This window comes from Carica papaya, chromosome 5 (assembly GCF_054855325.1).
Source record: "Carica papaya isolate Zhongbai chromosome 5, ASM5485532v1, whole genome shotgun sequence".
NCBI classification, from domain to species: domain Eukaryota; kingdom Viridiplantae; phylum Streptophyta; class Magnoliopsida; order Brassicales; family Caricaceae; genus Carica; species Carica papaya.
The window spans coordinates 27764101-27777358 of record NC_142313.1 but is presented as its reverse complement, the minus strand read 5'-3'; the positions used below and the strand labels follow the sequence as shown (position 1 = coordinate 27777358).

General features: G+C 46.7%; 5 non-coding genes and 21 pseudogenes across 5 annotated transcripts; 17 read left to right on the top strand and 9 right to left on the bottom strand.

Annotated features, from left to right (window-relative positions):
• Positions 1–118: 118 nt before the first annotated feature.
• LOC148257667 (5S ribosomal RNA) lies at positions 119–237 on the bottom strand (annotated as a pseudogene).
• A 209-nt stretch (positions 238–446) lies between these two features.
• On the bottom strand, positions 447–565 carry LOC148257666 (5S ribosomal RNA; annotated as a pseudogene).
• A 209-nt stretch (positions 566–774) lies between these two features.
• Positions 775–893, bottom strand: LOC148257665 (5S ribosomal RNA; annotated as a pseudogene).
• A 203-nt stretch (positions 894–1096) lies between these two features.
• LOC148257664 (5S ribosomal RNA) lies at positions 1097–1215 on the bottom strand (annotated as a pseudogene).
• Positions 1216–1778: 563 nt separating this feature from the next.
• On the bottom strand, positions 1779–1897 carry LOC148257663 (5S ribosomal RNA; annotated as a pseudogene).
• Positions 1898–2103: 206 nt separating this feature from the next.
• LOC148257662 (5S ribosomal RNA) lies at positions 2104–2222 on the bottom strand. Its single transcript, XR_015819741.1, has one exon. It is a non-coding gene; the product is annotated as a 5S ribosomal RNA (ribosomal RNA).
• A 205-nt stretch (positions 2223–2427) lies between these two features.
• Positions 2428–2546, bottom strand: LOC148257661 (5S ribosomal RNA; annotated as a pseudogene).
• Positions 2547–3108: 562 nt separating this feature from the next.
• Positions 3109–3227, bottom strand: LOC148257660 (5S ribosomal RNA). The gene has a single exon (XR_015820177.1). It is a non-coding gene; the product is annotated as a 5S ribosomal RNA (ribosomal RNA).
• A 563-nt stretch (positions 3228–3790) lies between these two features.
• On the bottom strand, positions 3791–3909 carry LOC148257659 (5S ribosomal RNA; annotated as a pseudogene).
• A 1012-nt stretch (positions 3910–4921) lies between these two features.
• Positions 4922–5040, top strand: LOC148257658 (5S ribosomal RNA; annotated as a pseudogene).
• Positions 5041–5249: 209 nt separating this feature from the next.
• On the top strand, positions 5250–5368 carry LOC148257657 (5S ribosomal RNA; annotated as a pseudogene).
• A 563-nt stretch (positions 5369–5931) lies between these two features.
• On the top strand, positions 5932–6050 carry LOC148257656 (5S ribosomal RNA). Its single transcript, XR_015821185.1, has one exon. It is a non-coding gene; the product is annotated as a 5S ribosomal RNA (ribosomal RNA).
• A 560-nt stretch (positions 6051–6610) lies between these two features.
• Positions 6611–6729, top strand: LOC148257655 (5S ribosomal RNA; annotated as a pseudogene).
• A 204-nt stretch (positions 6730–6933) lies between these two features.
• LOC148257654 (5S ribosomal RNA) lies at positions 6934–7052 on the top strand (annotated as a pseudogene).
• Positions 7053–7613: 561 nt separating this feature from the next.
• LOC148257653 (5S ribosomal RNA) lies at positions 7614–7731 on the top strand (annotated as a pseudogene).
• Positions 7732–7935: 204 nt separating this feature from the next.
• LOC148257652 (5S ribosomal RNA) lies at positions 7936–8054 on the top strand (annotated as a pseudogene).
• A 208-nt stretch (positions 8055–8262) lies between these two features.
• Positions 8263–8381, top strand: LOC148257651 (5S ribosomal RNA). The gene has a single exon (XR_015820655.1). It is a non-coding gene; the product is annotated as a 5S ribosomal RNA (ribosomal RNA).
• A 564-nt stretch (positions 8382–8945) lies between these two features.
• On the top strand, positions 8946–9064 carry LOC148257650 (5S ribosomal RNA; annotated as a pseudogene).
• A 559-nt stretch (positions 9065–9623) lies between these two features.
• LOC148257649 (5S ribosomal RNA) lies at positions 9624–9742 on the top strand (annotated as a pseudogene).
• A 563-nt stretch (positions 9743–10305) lies between these two features.
• Positions 10306–10424, top strand: LOC148257648 (5S ribosomal RNA; annotated as a pseudogene).
• A 208-nt stretch (positions 10425–10632) lies between these two features.
• Positions 10633–10751, top strand: LOC148257647 (5S ribosomal RNA; annotated as a pseudogene).
• A 563-nt stretch (positions 10752–11314) lies between these two features.
• LOC148257646 (5S ribosomal RNA) lies at positions 11315–11433 on the top strand (annotated as a pseudogene).
• A 204-nt stretch (positions 11434–11637) lies between these two features.
• LOC148257645 (5S ribosomal RNA) lies at positions 11638–11756 on the top strand. The gene has a single exon (XR_015819807.1). It is a non-coding gene; the product is annotated as a 5S ribosomal RNA (ribosomal RNA).
• A 205-nt stretch (positions 11757–11961) lies between these two features.
• LOC148257644 (5S ribosomal RNA) lies at positions 11962–12080 on the top strand (annotated as a pseudogene).
• Positions 12081–12285: 205 nt separating this feature from the next.
• Positions 12286–12404, top strand: LOC148257643 (5S ribosomal RNA; annotated as a pseudogene).
• A 561-nt stretch (positions 12405–12965) lies between these two features.
• Positions 12966–13087, top strand: LOC148257642 (5S ribosomal RNA; annotated as a pseudogene).
• The last annotated feature ends 171 nt before the right edge of the window (positions 13088–13258 follow it).

Here is a 13258-nt window from a genome sequence, read left to right as displayed (position 1 = left end):
CCTTCTCGTTCTAATATCGATTAAAATGCCCCTGCTTCTTGACTCACATTTGCGTTTAAACCAGTGGACCCTAGATCCAGTCTCGCGTAACGTCGAATGACCCGTCTGAAAAAAAAAATTAGTGCGACACGAGGACTTCCGAGGAGGTCACCCATCCGAGCACTACTCTCGCCCAAGCACACTTAACTGCGGAGTTCTGATGGGATCTGGTGCATTAGTGCTGGTATGATCGCACCTGTTTAATTTCGCGCTGCAAATACATAAATTCCTTCTCCTTTCTTCCCCCTCCCGTCATTTGTTTCCAAGTGCGTGCGCACTGCACCTCTCGTTCTCGTTCAAATATCAAGTACAATGCCACGGCTCCGTGACTCACATTTGCGAATAAATCTGTGGACCATAATTAAAGTCGCGCGTAACGTCGAACGACACATCTGAAAAAAAGAAAATGGGCGCAACACGAGAACTTCCCACGAGGTAACCCATCATTGTACTACTTTCACCAAAGCACACTTAACTGCGGAGTTCTGATGGGATCCGGTGCATTTGTACTGGTATGATCGCACCTGTTTAATTTTGCGCTACAAATATATAAACTCCTTCTCCTTTCTTCCCCCTCCCGTCATTTGTTTCCTTGTGCTTGAGCACTGCACCTCCCGTTCTCGTTCTAATATCAAGTAAAATGCTACAGCGCCGTGACTCACATTTGCGAATAAATCTGCGGACCATAATTAAAGTCGCGCGTAACGTCGAACTGCACATCTGAAAAAAAGAAAATTGGTGCAACACGAGAACTTCCCAGGAGGTAACCCATCATTGTACTACTTTCGCCAAAGCACACTTAACTGCGGAGTTCTGATGGGATCCGGTGCATTTGTGCTGGTGTGACCGAACCTGTTTAATTTCGTGCTGAAAATACATACACTCCTTCTTCCCTCCCTCCTCCAATCATTTGTTTCCTTGTGCGTTCACACTGCACCTCTCATTCTCGTTCTAATATCGATTAAAATGCCCCTGATTCTTGACTCACATTTGCATATAAACCAGCGGACCCTAGTTCCAGTCACGCGTAACGTCGAACGACCCGTCTAAAAAAAAATTGGTGCGACACGAGGACTTCCCAGGAGGTCACCCATTCGAGTACTACTCTTGCCCAAGCACACTTAACTGCGGAGTTCTGATAGGATCCGGTGCATTAAAGCTGGTATGATCCCACCCGTTTAATTCCGCGCTGCAAATACATAAACTCCTTCTCCTTTCTTCCCCCTCCTGTCATTTGTTTCCTTGTGCGTGCGCACTGCACCTCTCGTTCTCGTTCAAATATTAAGTAAAATGCCACGGCACAGTGACTCACATTTGCGAATAAATCTGCGGACCATAATTAAAGTCGTGCGTAACGTCGAACGGCACATCTGAAAAAAAGAAAATGGGTGCAACACGAGGACTTCACAAGAAAATGGGAGAAATATAAGGACTTCACAGGAGGTAACCCATGCTAGTACTACTCTCGCCCAAGCACCCTTACCTATGGAGTTATGATAGAATCCGTTGCATTAGTGCTGGTATAATCGCACCTGTTTCATTTCGTGCTGGAAATACATACACTCCTTCTCCTTCCCTCCCCCTCCCATCAATTGTTTCCTTGTGCGTTCTCACTGCACCTCTCCTTCTCGTTCTAATATCGATTAAAATGCCCCTGCTTCTTGACCCACAATTGCGTATAAACCAGCGGACCCCAGTTCCAGTCACGCGTAACGTCGAACGACCCGTCTGAAAAGAAATTGGTGCGACACGAGGACTTCCCAGGAGGTCACCCATCCGAGTACTACTCTCGCCCAAACACCCTTAACTGCGGAGTTCTGATAGAATCCGTTGCATTAGTGCTGGTATGATCCCTCATGTTTCATTCAGCACTGCAAATACATACACTCTTTCTCCTTCCATCCCCCGTCCCGTCATTTGTTTCCTTGTGCGTGCACACTGCACCTCTCGTTCTCGTTCAAATATCAAGTAAAATGCCACGGTGCTGTGATTCACCTTTGCAAATGAACCAGCGGTTTATAATTCCATTCGCGCGTAACGTCGAACAACCCATCCGAAAAAAAATAGGTGCAACACGAGGGCTTCCCAAGTGGTCACCCATTCGAGTACTACTCTCGCCCAAACACACTTAACTGCGGAGTTCTGATGGGATCCGGGGCTTTAGTGCTGGTATGATCGCACCTGTTTAAATTCGCGCTGCAAATACATACACTCCTTCTCCTTTCTTCCCCCTCCCGTCATTTGTTTCCTTGTGCGTTCACACTTCACCTCTCATTCTCGTTCTAATATCGATTAAAATGCCCCTGCTTCTTGACTCACATTTGCGTATAAACCAGCGGACCCTAATTCCAGTCGCGCGTAACGTCGAACGACCCGTCTGAAAAAAAATTAGTGCGACACAAGGACTTCCCAGGAGGTCACCCATCCGAGTACTACTCTCGCCCAAACACAATTAACTGTGGAGTTCTGATGGGATCCGGTGCATTAGTGCTGGTATGATCGCACTCGTTTAATTCCACGCTGCAAATACATAAACTCCTTCTCCTTTCTTCCCCCTCCCGTCATTGTTTCCTTGTGCGTGCGCACTGCACCTCCCGTGCTCGTTCTAATATCAAGTAAAATGCTACGGTGCCGTGACTCACATTTGCGAATAAACCTGAGGACCATAATTCAAGTCGCGCGTATCGTCGAAAGAATCATCTGCAAAAAAATGGATGCAACACGAGGACTTCCTAAGAAAATGGGTGAAATATAAGGACTTCGCAGGAGGTCACCCATCCTAGTGCTACTCTCGCCCAAACACCCTTAACTTGCGGATTTATGATAGAATCTGTTGCATTCGTGATGGTATGATTGCTCATGTTTCATTCTGCGCTGCAAATACAAACACTTTTTCTCCCTCCATCCCCCCTCCCGTCATTTGTTTCCTTGTGCATGCACTCTGCATCTCTCCTTCTCGTTCTAATATCGATTAAAATGCTCCTGCTTCTTGACTCACATTTGCGTATCAACCAGCGGACCCTAGTTCCAGTCGCTCGTAACGTCGAACGACCCGTTTGAAAAAAAAAATTAGTGCGACACGAGGACTTCCCAGGAGGTCACCCATCCTAGTACTACTCTCGCCCAAGCACACTTATCTGCGGAGTTCTGATGGGATCCGGTGCATTAGTGCAGGTATGATCGCACCAGTTTAATTTCGCGCTGCAAATACATAAACTCCTTCTCCTTTCTTCCCCCTCCCGTCATTTGTTTCCTTGTGCGTGCGCACTGCACCTCTCGTTGTCATTCAAATATCATGTAAAATGCCACGGCGCCGTGACTCACATTTGCGAATAAATCTGCAGACCATAATTAAAGTCACGCGTAACGTCGAATGGCACATCTGAAAAAAAGAAAATGTGTGCAACACGAGGACTTCACAAGAAAATGGGTGAAATATAAGGACTTCGCAGGAGGTAACCCATGCTAGTACTACTCTCGCCCAAGCACCCTTACCTACGGAGTTCTGATAGAATCCGTTGCATTAGTGCTGGTATGATCGCACCTGTTTCATTTCGTGCTGAAAATACATACACTCCTTATCCTTCCCTCCCCCTCCCATCAATTATTTCCTTGTGCGTTCACACTGCACCTCTCATTCTCGTTCTAATATCGATTAAAATGCCCCTGCTTCTTGACTCACAATTGCGTATAAACCAGCGGACCCCTGTTACAGTCGCACGTAACGTCGAACGACCCGTCTGAAAAAAAATTGGTGCGACACGAGGACTTCCCAATAGGTGACCCATCCGAGTACTACTCTCGCCCAAGCACACTTAACTGCGGAGTTCTGATGGGATCCGGTTCATTAGTGCTAGTATGATCGCACCTATTTAATTCTGCACTGCAAATACATAAACTCATTCTCCTTTCTTTCCCCTCCCGTCATTTGTTTCCTTGTGCGTGCGCACTGCACCTCCCGTGCTCGTTCTAATATCAAGTAAAATGCTACGGTGCCGTGACTCACATTTGCAAATAAACCTGAGGACGATAATTCTAGTCGCGCGTATCGTCGAAAGAATCATCTGCAAAAAAATGGGTGCAACACGAGGACTTCCTAAGAAAATGGGTGAAATATAAGGACTTCGCAGGAGGTCACCCATCCTAGTGCTACTCTCGCCCAAACACCCTTAACTTGCGGAGTTCTGATAGAATCCGTTGCATTTGTGCTGGTATGATTGCTCATGTTTCATTCTGCGCTGCAAATACATACACTTTTTCTCCCTCCATCCCCGCTCTCGTCATTTGTTTCCTTGTGCGTGCACTCTGCATCTCTCCTTCTCGTTCTAATATCGATTAAAATGCCCCAGCTTCTTGACTCACATAAGCGTATAAACCAGTGGACCCTAGTTCCAGTCGCGCGTAACGTCGAACGACCCGTTTAAAAAAAAAATAAGTGCGACACGAGAATTTCCCAGGAGGTCACCCATCCGAGTACTACTCTCGCCCAAGCACACTTAACTGCTGACGGGAGGAGAAAGAAAAGAGAAGGAGTGTATGTATTTGAAGCACAAAATTAATCAAGTGGCATCATACCAACACTAATCCACTGGATCCCATCAGAACTCTGCAGTTAAGCGTGCTTCGGCGAGAGTAGTACTCGGATGGATGACCTCTTGGGAAGTCCTCGTATCGCAACAATTTTTTTTCAGATGGGTCGTTCGACGTTACGCATGACTGGAACTATGGTCCGCTGGTTTATACGCAAATGTGAGTCAAGAATCAGGGGCATTTTAATCGATATTAGAACGAGAATGAGAGGTGCAGTGTGAACGCACAAGGAAACAAATGACGGGAGGGGGAAGAAAGGAGGAGTGTATGTATTTGCAACGCGAAATGAAAGAGGTGCGGTCACACCAGCACAATTGCACCGGATCCCATCAGAACTCCGCAGTTAAGTGTGCTTTGGCGAAAGTAGTACAATGATGGGTTACCTCCAGGGATGTTCTCGTGTTGCACCCATTTTCTTTTTTTTAGATGTGCCGTTCGACATTACGCGCGACTTTAATTATGGTCTGCAGATTTATTCGCCAATGTGAGTCACGGCGCCGTGGCATTTTACTTGATATTTGAACGAGAATGAGAGGTGCAGTGCGCACGCACAAGGAAACAAATGACGGGATGGGGAAGAAAGGAGAAGGAGTGTATGTATTTGCAGCGCAAAATTAAACAGGTGCGATCATGCCAGCACTAATGCACCGGATGCCATCAGAATTCCGCAATTAAGTGTGCTTGGGCGAGAGTAGTACACGGATGGGTGACCTCCTGGGAAGTCCTCGTGCCGCAGTAATTTTTTTTTCAGACGGGTCGTTCGACATTACGTGCGACTAGAATTAGGGTCCACTGGTTTATACGCAAATGTGAGTCAAGAAGCAGGGGCATTTTAATCGATATTAGAACGAGAAGGAGAGATGCAGAGTGCACGCACATGAAAATAAATGACGGGAGGGGGGATGGAGGGAGAAAAAGTGTGTATATTTGCAGCGCAGAATGAAACATGAGCAATCATACCAGCACGAATGCAACGGATTCTATCAGAAATCTGCAAGTTAAGGGTGCTTGGGCGAGAGTAGCACTAGGATGGGTGACCTCCTGCGAAGTCCTTATATTTCACCCATTTTCTTAGGAAGTCCTCGTGTTGCACCCATTTTTTTTGCAGATGATTCTTTCGACGATACGCACGACTTGAATTATGGTCCTCAGGTTTATTCGCAAATGTGAGTCACGGCACCGTAGCATTTTACTTGATATTAGAACGATCACGGGAGGTGCAGTGCGCACGCACAAGGAAACAAATGACGGGAGGGGGAAGAAAGGAGAAGGAGTTTATGTATTTGCAGCGCTGAATTATACGGGTGCGATCATACCAGCACTAATGCACCGGATCCCATCAGAACTCCGCAGTTAAGTGTGCTAGGGCGAGAGTAGTACTCGGATGGGTGACCTCTTAGGAAGTCCTCGTGTCGCACCAATTTTTTTTTCAAACGGGTTGTTCGACGTTACGCGCGACTGGAACTAGGGTCTACTGGTTTATACGCAAATGTGAGTCAAGAAGCAGGGGCATTTTAATCGATATTAGAACGAGAAGGAAAGGTGCAGTGTGAACGCACAAGGAAACAATTAATGAGAGGGGGAGGGAAGGAGAAAAAGTGTATGTATTTGCAGCGCAGAATGAAACAGGTGCGATCATACCAGCACTAATGCAACGGATTCTATCAGAACTCCGTAGGTATGGGTGCTTGGGCGAGAGTAGTAATAGCATGGATTACCTCCTGCGAAGTCTTTATATTTCACCCATTTTCTTGTGAAGTCCTCGTGTTGCACCCATTTTTTTGCAGATGATTCTTTCGACGTTACACGCGACTTGAATTATGGTCCTCAGGTTTATTCGCAAATGTGAGTCACGGCACTGTAGCATTTTACTTGATATTAGAATGAGAACAGGAGGTGCAGCGCGCACGCACAAGGAAACAAATGACGGGAGGGGGAATAAAAGAGAAGGAATGTATGTATTTGCAGCGCGAAACTAAACAGGTGCGATCATACCAGCACTAAAGCCCCGGATCCCATCAGAACTCCGCAGTTAAGTGTGTTTGGGCGAGATTAGTACTCGAATGGTTGACCTCCTAGGAAGTCCTCGTGTCGCACAAATTTTTTTTCAGACTAGTCGTTCGACGTTACGCGCGTCTGGAACTAGGGTCCACTGGTTTATACGCAAATGTGAGTCAAGAAGCAGGGGCATTTTAATCGATATTAGAACGAGAAGGAGAGATGGAGTGTGAACGCACAAGGAAACAAATGACGGAGGGGGAAGAAAGGAGAAGGAGTGTATGTATTTGCAGCGCGAAATTAAACAGGTGTGATCATACCAGCACTAAAGCCCCGGATCCCACCAGAACTCCGCAGTTAGGTGTGCTTGGGCGAGAGTAGTAATCGGATGGGTGACCACTTGGGAAGCCCTCGTGTTGCACCTTTTTTTTCTCGGATGGGTTGTTCGACGTTACGCGCGAATGGAATTATAAATCGCTGGTTCATTTGCAATGGTGAGTCACGGTGCCGGGGCATATTACTTGATATTAGAACGAGAAAGAGAGATGCAGAGTGCACGCACAAGGAAACAAATGACGGGATGGGGGATGGGAGGAGAAAGAGTGTATGTATTTGGAGTGCAGAATGAAACATGAGGGATCATACCAGCACTAATGCAACGGATTCTATCAGAACTCCGCAGTTAAGGGTGCTTGGGCGAGAAAAGTACTCGAATGGGTGACCTCCTGCGAAGTCCTTATATTTCACCCATTTTCTTGGGAGGTCCTCGTGTTGCACCTATCTTTTTGCAGATGATTCTTTCGACGTTACGCGCGACTTGATTTATGGTCCGCAGGTTTATTCGCAAATGTGAGTCACGGCGCCGTGGCATTTTACTTGATATTAGAACGAGTACGGGAGGTGCAGTGCGCACGCACAAGTAAACAAATTACGGGAGGAGGAAGAAAAGGGAAAGAGTTTATGTATTTAAAGCGCAAAATTAAACAAGTGGCATCATACCAGCACTAATACAATGGATCCCATCAGAACTCTGCAGTTAAGCGTGCTTGGGCGAGAGTAGTACTCGGTTGGGTGACCTCTTAGGAAGTCCTCGTATCGCAACAATTTTTTTTCAGATGGGTCGTTCGACATTACCCGCGACTGGAACTATGGTCCGCTGGTTTATATGCAAATGTGAGTCAAGAATCAGGGACATTTTAATCGATATAAGAATGAGAAGGAGAGGTGCACTGTCAACGCACAAGGAAAAAAATGATGGGAGGGGGGAAGGGAAGAAGGAGTGTATGTATTTTCAGCACAAAATTAAACAGGTGCGGTCACACCAGCACAAATGCACCGGATCCCATCAGAACTCCGTAGTTAAGTGTGCTTTGGCGAAAGTAGTACAATGATGGGTTACCTCTTGGGAAGTTCTCGTGTTGCACCCATTTTTTTTTTTCAGATGTCCCGTTCGACGTTACGCGCGACTTTAATTATGGTCCGCAGATTTATTCGCAAATGTGAGTCACGGCGCCGTGGCATTTTACTTGATATTTGAACGAGAACGAGAGGTGCAGTGCGCACGCACAAGGAAACAAATGACGGGAGGGGGAAGAAAGGAGAAGGAGTTTATATATTTGCAGCGCGAAATTAAACAGGTGCGATCATACCAGTGCTAATGCACCGGATCCCATCAGAACTCCGCAGTTAAGTGTGCTTGGGCGAGAGTAGTACTCGAATGGGCGACCTCCTGGGAAGTCCTCGTGTCGCACTAATTTTTGTTTTTCAGACGAGTCGTTCGACGTTACGCGCGACTGGAACTAGGGTCCACTGGTTTATACGCAAATGTGAGTCAAGAAGCAGGGGCATTTTAATCAATATCAGAACGAGAAAAAGAGATGCAGAGTGCACGCACAAGGAAAAAAATGACGGGAGGGGGGATCGAGGGAGAACAAGTGTATATATTTGCAGCGCAGAATGAAACATGAGCAATCATACCAGCACCAATGCAACGGATTCTATCAGAACTCCGCAAGTTAAGGGTGCTTGGGCGAGAGTAGCACTAGGATGGGTGACCTCCTGCGAAGTCCTTATATTTCACCCATTTTCTTAGGAAGTCCTCGTGTTGCACCCATTTTTTTGCAGATGATTCTTTCGACGATACGCGCGACTTGAATTATGGTCCTCAGGTTTATTCGCAAATGTGAGTCACGGCACCGTAGCATTTTACTTGATATTAGAACGAGCACGGGAGGTGCAGTGCGCACGCACACGGAAACAAATGACGGGAGGGGGAAGAAAGGAGAAGGAGTTTATGTATTTGCAGCGGAAAATTAAACTGGTGCGATCATACCAGAACTAATGCACCGGATCCCATCAGAACTCCGCAGTTAAGTGTGATTGGGCGAGAGTAGTACTCGGATGGGTGACATCCTGGGAAGTCCTCGTGTCGCACCAATTTTTTTTCAGACGGGTCGTTCGACGTTACGCGTGACTGGAACTGGGGTCCGCTGGTTTATACGCAAATATGGGTCAAGAAGCAGGGGCATTTTAATCGATATTAGAACGAGAATGAGAGGTGCAGTGTGAACGCACAAGGAAACAATTGATGGGAGGGGGAGGGAAGGAGAAGGAGTGTATGTATTTTCAGCACGAAATGAAATAGGTGCGATCATACCAGCACTAATGTAACGGATTCTATTAGAACTCCGTAGGTAAGGGTGCTTGGGCGAGAGTAGTACTAGCATGGGTTACCTCCTGCGAAGTCCTTATATTTCACCCATTTTCTTGTGAAGTCCTCGTGTTGCACCCATTTTTTTGCAGATGATTCTTTCGACGTTACGCGCGACTTGAATTATGGTCCTCAGGTTTATTCGCAAATGTGAGTCACGGCGCTGTAGCATTTTACTTGATATTAGAACGAGAACGGGAGGTGCAGTGCGCACGCTCAAGGAAACAAATGACGGAAGGGGGAAGAAAGGGGAATGAGTTTATGTATTTGCAGCGCAAAATTAAACAGGTGCGATCATACCAGCACTAATGCACCGGATCCCATCAGAACTCCGCATTTAAGTGTGCTTAGGCGAGAGTAGTACTCGGATGGGTGACCTCCTGGGAAGTCCTCGTGTCGCACTAATCTTTTTTTTCAGACGGGTCGTTCGACGTTACGCGCGACTGGAACTAGGGTCCACTGGTTTATACGCAAATGTGAGTCAAGAAGCAGGGGCATTTTAATTGATATTAGAACGAGAAAAAGAGATGCAGAGTGCACGCACAAGGAAATAAATGACGGGAGGGCGGATGGAGGGAGAAAAAGTGTATGTATTTGCAGCGCAGAATGAAACATGAGCAATCATACCAGCACCAATGCAACGGATTCTATCAGAACTCCGCAAGTTAAGGGTGCTTGGGCGAGAGAAGCACTAGGATGGGTGATCTCCTGCAAAGTCCTTATATTTCACCCATTTTCTTATGAAGTCCTCGTGTTGCACCCATTTTTTTGCAGATGATTCTTTCGACGATACACGCGACTTGAATTATGATCCTCAGGTTTATTTGCAAATGTGAGTCACAGCACCGTAGCATTTTACTTGATATTAGAACGAGCACGGGAGGTGCAGTGCGCACGCACAAGGAAACAAATGACGGGAGGGGGAAGAAAAGAGAAGGAGTTTATGTATTTGCAGCGCGGAATTAAACGGGTGCGATCATACCAGCATAAATGCAACGGATCCCATCAGAACTCCGCAGTTAAGTGTGCTTTGGCGAAAGTAGTACAATGATGGGTTACGTCCTGGGAATTTCTCGTGTTGCACCCATTTTTTTTTTTCAGATGTGCCGTTCGACGTTACGCGCGTCTTTAATTATAGTATGCAGATTTATTCGTAAATGTGAGTCACATCGCCGTGGAATTTTACTTGATATTTGAACGAGAACGAGAGGTGCTGTGCGCACGCACAAGGAAACAAATGACGAGAGGGGGAAGAAAGGAGAAGGAGTTTATGTATTTACAGCGCGAAATTAAACAGGTTCGATCATAATAGCACTAATGCACTGGATCCCATCAGAATTCCGCAGTTAAGTGTGCTTGGGAGAGAGTGGTACTCGGATGGGTGACCTCCTGGGAAGTCCTCTTGTCGCACTAATTTTTTTTTTCAGACAAGTCGTTCGACATTACGCGCGACTGGAACTAGAGTCCACTGGTTTATACGCAAATGTGAGTCAAGAAGCAGGGGCATTTTAATCGATATTAGAACGAGAAAGAGAGATGCAGAGTGCACGCACAAGGAAACAAATGACGGGAGGGGCGATGGAGGGAGAAAAAGGGTATGTATTTGCAGTGCAAAATGAAACATGAGCAATCATACCAGCACCAATGCAACGGATTCTATCAGAACTCCGCAAGTTAAGGGTGCTTGGGCGAGTGTAGCACTAGGATGGGTGACCTCCTGCGAAGTCCTTATATTTCACCCATTTTCTTAGGAAGTCCTCGTGCTGCACCCATTTTTTTGCAGATGATTTTTTCGACGATACGCGCGACTTGAATTATGGTCCTCAGGTTTATTCGCAAATGTGAGTCACGGCACCGTAGCATTTTACTTGATATTAGAACGAGCACGGGAGGTGCAGTGCGCACGCACAAGGAAACAAATGACGGGAGGGGGAAGAAAGGAGAAGGAGTTTATGTATTTGCAGTGCGAAATTAAACGGGTGCGATCATACCAGCACTAATGCACCGGATCCCATCAGAACTCCGCAGTTAAGTGTGCTTGGGCGAGATTAGTACTCGGATGGTTGACCTCCTGGGAAGTCCTCATGTCGCACCAATTTTTTTTCAGACTGGTCGTTCGACGTTACGCACGTCTGGAACTAGGGTCCGCTGGTTTATACGCAAATGTGAGTCAAGAAGTATGGGCATTTTAATCGATATTAGAACGAGAATGAGAGGTGAAGTGTGAACGCACAAGGAAACAAATGACGGGAGGGGGAAGAAAGAGAAGGAGTATATGTATTTGCAGCGCAACATTAAACAGGTTCGATCATACCAGCACTAAAGCTCCGGATCCCATCAGAACTCCGCAGTTAAGTGTGCTTGGGCGAGGGTAGTACTCGGATGGGTGACCACCTGAGAAGCCCTCGTGTTGCACCTATTTTTTTTCGGATGGGTTGTTCGACGTTACGCGCGAATGGAATTAGAATCCGCTGGTTCATTTGCAAAGGTGAGTCACAGTGCCGCGGCATATTACTTGATATTAGAACGAGAAAGAGAGATGCAGTGCGCACGCACAAGGAAACAAATGACGGGAGGGGGAAGAAAGGGGAATGAGTTTATGTATTTGCAGCGCGAAATTAAACAGGTGCGATCATACCAGCACTAATGCACCGTATCCCATCAGAACTTCGCAATGAAGTGTGCTTGGGCGAGATTAGTACTCGGATGGGTGACCTCTTGGGTAGTCCTCGTGTTGCACCAATTTTTTTTCAGACGGGTCGTTCGACGTTACGCGCGTCTGGAACTAGGATCCGCTGGTTTATACGCAAATGTGAGTCAAGAAGCAGGGGCATTTTAATCGATATTAGAACGAGAATGAGAGGTGAAGTGTGAACGCACAAGGAAACAAATGACGGGAGGGGGAAGAAAGGAGAAGGAGTGTATGTATTTGCAGCGCGAAAGTAAATAGGTGCTATCATACCAGCACTAAAGCTCCGGATCCCATAAGAACTCCGCAGTTAAGTGTGCTTGGGCGAGCGTAGTACTCGGATGGGTGACCTCCTGGGAAGTCCTCGTGTCGCACTAATTTTTTTTTCAGATGGGTCGTACGACGTTACGCGCGAATAGAATTATAAACCGCTGGTTCATTTGCAAAGATGAGTCACGGTGCCGGGGCATATTACTTGATATTAGAACGAGAAAGAGAGATGCAGAATGCACGCAAAAGGAAACAAATGACGGGAGGGGGGATGGGAGGAGAAAGAGTGTATGTATTTGGAGTGCAGAATGAAACATGAGGGATCATACCAGCACTAATGCAACGGATTCTATCAGACCTCCGCAGTTAAGGGTGCTTGGGCGAGAAAAGTACTCGGATGGGTGACCTTCTACGAAGTCCTTATATTTCACCCATTTTCTTGGGAGGTCCTCGTGTTGCACTTATCTTTTTGCAGATGATTCTTTCGACGTTACGCGCGACTTGATTTATGGTCCGCAAGTTTATTCGCAAATGTGAGTCACGGCGCCGTGACATTTTACTTGATATTAGAACGAGTACGGGAGGTGCAGTGCGCACCCACAAGGAAACAAATAACGGGAGGAGGAAGAAAAGAGAAGGAGTGTATGTATTTGCAGCGCGGAATTAAACAGTTGCTATCATACCAGCACTAATGCACCGGATCCCATCAGAACTCCGCAGTGAAGTGTGCTTGGGCGAGATTAGTACACGGATGGGTGACCTCTTGGGAAGTCCTCGTGTCACACCAATTTTTTTTCAGACGGGTCGTTCGACGTTACGCGCGTCTGGAACTAGGGTCCGCTGGTTTATATGCAAATGTGAGTCAAGAAGCAGGGGTATTTTAATCAATATTAGAACGAGAAGGAGAGATGCAGAGTGCACGCACAAGGAAACAAATGATGGGAGGGGGGATGGAGGGAGAA